Source organism: Copadichromis virginalis, linkage group LG9 (assembly GCF_057382275.1).
Source record: "Copadichromis virginalis isolate Kocher_CV1m ecotype Utaka linkage group LG9, C_Virginalis_male_GT1.1, whole genome shotgun sequence".
Lineage (NCBI taxonomy): Eukaryota > Metazoa > Chordata > Actinopteri > Cichliformes > Cichlidae > Copadichromis > Copadichromis virginalis.
The window spans coordinates 33,998,823-34,004,822 of NC_140626.1; positions in this window are offsets into that span (position 1 = coordinate 33,998,823).

Sequence of the window (6,000 nt, forward strand, 5' to 3'; positions counted from 1 at the left end):
GTTTCTGCTGTGGCAACACCACCAGTTTATAAAGACACAAAGAAGAGCAGCAAAAGAAAGTCAGTGAGGAGGGAAATCCTTCAGACACACCCCCGCACAGAGGTCAGAGGTCACTGACAGAGTCCTTTCTGAAAGGCACAGAACATCCAGGTCGCTCATTTAGTGCTGAGAGTAAAGTTTCATTTCAAAGTGTTGGTCGTCATCATTGTTGTTACTTGAGCAGATTGATTATTTATAAACTAAATGCAGACATTAAAAATAACACATTCGTCCCACTGAAGTGTTACATTAATTATTTTATTGGAGGCATGAATTCTCAGCAGGGCTGGGATCATACCATCATGTGACTGAAGGAAGCGGGGCAGATGTTCTGTAATGTTACAGGCCAGAACACAGAGAGACGGGGAAAAGTGAAGAAACAAGCGAAAACATAAAATGTGCATCTGACTGCATCTCAGTGATATTGGAGACGTCAAAGCTGAGTGAAAAATTTATCAAAGTAGGAGTTGGAACTTTCAGCCATTTTCCACTGTGGAGGACAAAAGGTTTCAAACTTGTCCAGGTCTTAAAGCTCATGTGTGTTGCAGTAGATGTATAAAAATATGGCTTTTTTGAAAATAAAAGAATAAAATTGCTTCCTTGAAAAAGACTAAATTTACAGTTCAGTGTTGAATATTACATCAAACAAACTGTGTTTTGAATAGCAGAGAGTCATGTGAATGTGCGCTTGAAGGCTGTGACGGAGGTGTGGTCCCTGACTCAGCTGCAGGGGAGGAGTGGTGCAGTGACGGGTGGGGGCGGTGCCGGGAAGGCAGGTGAGGACAGAGCTGGTGGCATTTGAACTAATGACAACCTCTTTCCCCTTTAGTGAAGCGAGAGACCAGAGAGAAGAGAAGAGCAAAAGCTGAGACGTACAGGACAAGTGAACACGCTTTATGTGTATGCACATATTGTATCTTACAGGCTTTCGTAATGGAGCTGCAGAGTCTGAAGGAGGGCCCCGTGAAGAAGTGACAGACGAAGAGCTGCGTTAAGATCCCTGCATTTAAAAAAGGCTTCTGTCAACTTGATGCCAGGGACGTTGAAGAAACGAGAGCTATTGCTAACTGAGAATTCAAGTCAAGCAAGTAATCAGTAGTTTATCATTTACCGATTACTTCCTCAAAATGCTACATACCACAATGCCAATCAGATTACTTCTTCCACGTGAGGGTGAACGTGTAACGATGCTGGATAAGTTAAGGTTTGCTGCATTTTGGTAAATATGTGCCCAAGTGTGGCTGTGAAACCAGGGCGAAATGAAACTTGCTCTTGTTAAATATTCTTAAAACTGCTGTGTTGTATGCAGTGGCCATCCTAGCCTGTTTGGTGCCCTGGGCGAACACTCCCTTTGTCTAAGGTTTATTTCTGGGATTTCGCACAACCCAGGATTCAAATCATGAATACATAATGGGCTTGGATTTACAACATTATAAATGAAATGTGCTCTACTTGGAAGCAGCCGGGCCCCCTCCCCTTTCGATGTGTTGTGTGTGAGACTTTAAGAATCAAACTGTAAATTACAAATTGTTTTTGATCCCTTTACCCCTGGTAATAAAGTGTATATTTGCTTTCTTACTCTTCTTATATTTATTGTTTGTTTTCCGGCACTGCTGTAACTGAAACCTCGTCGTCCCGTATATACTGGACTGTATGTAGCAGAGATGACCGAGGGCTCTCGCGCTCACTTTATAGAACTTTGAAAACCCATCGGTGCAAATTATAAGTTTGTATCATGATGTCTGGTGTTTTTGTGTCTGTTGGTTTGTTTTTATTTTGCAAGTTGGTTATTAGATGCCGCTCCAGCCAGCCAGAGAATCGTCGTCGCCCCGCCCTCTCCCCCCTGTGCCGCAAGCAGCAGGCGCACCTCACAAAGGGAGGGCGCCCTTCCTCTCAGCAAACCGATCGTGCCCTTTTTTTGTTTGCCGATGCCCGTGATGCCGCCCCGGGCAACCGCCCATGTCGCCCGTATCAAAAACCGCTACTGGTTGTATGTACAGTTCATTGTAACCGATGTAACTTTCTATAAAGTGGTTTCAATAAAACAGAAAGGACAAATAAAAAGACAAAATAAACTACTGCATAACTAAATGAGCAAATACAATACTGTAATTTAAAGGAATTTAATAATGTAGATTTCTGTGGCCTAAAGGCATTAATTTTTCCATTATTTTTGCAGAAAAAAGAAAATTTCCCTTGCCAAAAAATTTAACAGGGTTATAATCGGGTGTGTAAGAAAGTGGGGAGGGTTTTCATGGCTTACTATCTATAAAAAATAATAATAATAAAATAAAGATCTGGTTTCTACTATGTAGATTTTCACCAATCACAGGGGTCCCAGAATGTAACCTCTGAGATAATCTAAGGAATACCGTGTGAAAATTGCTTCCATACGTAGTGCTTTGACACATATTAATGTCAGCAGGCTAACGTCTTGATGCATTCCCAATCATCCAGGAAAGTAAATCTCCAAAGGTTGATTCTGTTCATCTGGACGCAGCGTTTTCAGTGGGAGAAACGTTTCGTCATTCATCCAGGTGACTTCTTCAGTCTCAGCTGACTGCAGGTTTTCCCAATCTTATAATGACTATGCATAATGATTGGTTTCAGTCATTATGCAAATGTACTGTTTATAAGATTTGGGGAAACCTGCAGTCAGCTGAGACTGAAGAAGTCACCTGGATGAATGACGAAACGTTTCTCCCACTGAAAACATCCAGATGAACAGAATCAACTTTTGGAGGTCAGCAGGCTAACACACTTTGAATGGTGATACATTTTTCCGTGAGTGTATTTCTGGTGGTTCCAATGCCATAATAGTTCACACATCAGAAGATCACTGTTTCCACTGAGGAAAGAGACAAATGCCTTTGGATGTGCTTCAGGGAGAGCATCCGGCATTAAAAATAAAAGCTACCCAAAGAAATCTGTGGAACAAGGGAACAGCCAAAAGCAGCTACTGTAGTTTAAGCATGTTAGTGTGGCAATATTAGTACAGCTGAGACTCCCATCCCACCAGGATTTTCTGCTCTCCAGACTTCTCATTTAATGATTATTAAATCAACCTAAGCCTCTCCCACATTCATTACAGTAGTTTGTTTGAACACATTTTAATTGCACGTTTGAAGGAAACCTCATCCTTTTAGCATTGTGGAGTGGAGTGGAGTAGAGAACAGCCAAATCTCCTCCCCTGAATAAACCTCCACCTGTGCCACTGAAAACAGTTAAATTAGTTTGAATCTAAAATCATGACTCCAGCTATTTGTTGTGAGACCAGTTGTTTATTTTCACACCGAACTGTTTAATAACAAGAACTTTACACAGAATTAATCAAATTTAACTAATGCTTTGACAATACAAACTTAAAATCAACAAGCAGAAATTTACAGCTCCTGAACATGTGGATCATAAAACAACGTTTGGACTTCAGGGATACAGTAAATACACTCAAATGAAAGGAGGAGCCAAAAGTAGAAGTTAAATAGAATTTGAATTAACTTTAACAAAAAAAAAGAAGTAATCTGTAATCTTTTAAAATGGTCCTGATGTGTGCTGCTGTTTTTTACTTTTAACAATTCTTTGCTGCAACTGTGAATAGGGCTTTGGAGTTGACGTCACGGGAGGGGGCGTGGCCACGATTTTGGGTTGAGCCGCCATGTTAGTAGGCCAAACAAAGGGCTACAGGAGCAACAGCACATGGAAACATCAGCTATGGCTCGCACTTGCTGTGTTGTCGGTTGCAATGTTATATTGCACGATTGGGAAGGGAATAAGGAATAATCTTTTTATCGTTTCCCCTGCTGGAAGCAACGTGAGGGATCTCATGTATGTTACCAAACGAAGACGTCAGGCTTTGATAGCAGCGGTGAGACGAGCTGATATTGAGTTTTCTGCCATTATTTTTTGTTGATGTGCTCCCGACATTTTCATTTCAGTATGTTCATATTGCTCTTTATAGGCTCAAACATCCTAACGTGTGATCCAGCAGAATTATGTTCTGTTTGTGGAGTAGCTTATCGGTGACAACTCCTCCAGACTAGCAGGTGGAATTTGCCTTTTTTGCGGACGGCTCCTTTTGCCTTTCAGTGCAGGCGGTGTGTTTATGTTCTCATCTAGAGCAATTTTTGGGGCAGCTGCTGAGGAGAAGTCAATGTTATGTGTGACCTCTGGCTGTATCTTGGTCATATAGTCAACCTACTCACAACGTGGAGGCTTAAAAATGGCCAAATCTTGTACCCAACCGTCTGTGAATTAGATGTGCACCTCCAGGGATTTATAATTCCAAAAATGATGCGCTGACTCCACAGACAAGGTACGACAAGGTATTAGGGTAGGACAATGGTGGAAGGTCTCCAGGGTTTCTACTCCACTGCCGTATTTTATACGGGTCCACAACCGATGCATGCTATTGTTTCCAAGTACAGTCTCTTGGCGCCGGGCTCAATCGCTCTCGATACAGTCATTTGACTTTTGAGCTGATTTTAAGCATGGTTCTGGCAGTCGTCCTTCCAACACAGTGTGTTTGTTTTGATTCGTGGCCTTCTCAAATGGCGCCGTGCTCCCACAATGCATTGCGGCATTACGTCAACTCCAAAGCCCTATAGAGATTGACAGACCACATGACTTTCGCGCATTGCATGCCGGTAACTCGTGGCAAAACAATCCAAGTACCGCATCAAATGCAAGCATTTGCAGCACCGCAAAACGTTCATTCTCCGGTTCCAATAAATTCTTGCTTTTTCTTTGCCCCCCAAAAAGGTATGTACAAAACGAAGGAGAACAATGCCGGTCTGTACAAAGACAGACTTCATGAAAAGTCAAAGATAAGATACGAGGAAAAAAATCAAACCAGTGAAAGTGTTAGATCCTTACGAGCACACAGAGGGACAAAAGACGTTAGCGTGCTGCCCAACTTTCACCACGCTCATATTTATAATCATACAGTTCTTGGAGTGAGTGCATACACTCATGAAGTTTAGTAACTTCAGGTCACTGCAACAAGCCCAGGTACAGTTTACCGACGGATGGGTGCAGGACCTTGAAATGCACCGTGTAGAAAGTAAAGACCATCGTACGTATCATAAGTTTACCAGTCTCACAAATCTTCTTCATAAATACACATTCGTTAACCGTTTATTAATATAACCTTTGAGCTCAATGGTAATTAATTAGTAGTGGAAATAATTTCTGGTTCATCACAGAAATGTAGCAGTGACAATAATATTGTATGCTGTAATCGTACTGGGCAATTAGTGATACAAAACAACTGTTTTATCCTGTGTATAAAAGTAAATGTTTTTGTCAATGTGCCATAATAACAGAAGCGAAACACAATATTGTGTCAGGACAATTCACTATTTATGCACAATAAATAAAGGAGCATAGCGCGACAATTTCTGTTCAGCGCCAGACTTGCTTGTAACCTATATCACCAGTTATGTTATGAAAATGACGTATTAACTACAACAGCAGACTGACCTTTGTGGAAATGCTTGGAGCAGACTAACCTGTGAGCTGGAGGGTTCTAGGACGTTATATTTGATCTTTGAATGGCTGCAATCCAGTCGCCTCTTTGTTACTTCGGAAACATGGCTCGAACAATTTCTCTTCAACGACGTAATCCGATAACAACCGATCTCTTTACCCGTCGGCTTCCCGTGGCTGTCATGCGACCGGCTATTGCAGTTAATAATACAACAGCTTCTTGACATTTTTGTGTTTCTTTTTATCGCTGTGTGACTGATTTTAATTGAAAGCCTGCGTGCGCTAGTACCGCTTGCCACGAGTTCCCAGAATTCTTTGCGGTTTTACCCCTGAGTGACGTCACATTTTCAATCTCTATAAGAATGTGTTCTTTGACTGATTAAATAATGGTTACACTGACTCACTGCTCCACCTTCTGGTACAAACTGGTATTACATGGAAGTACAGCCCAGCACCAGTTTATCTTGAGTTTCTTTT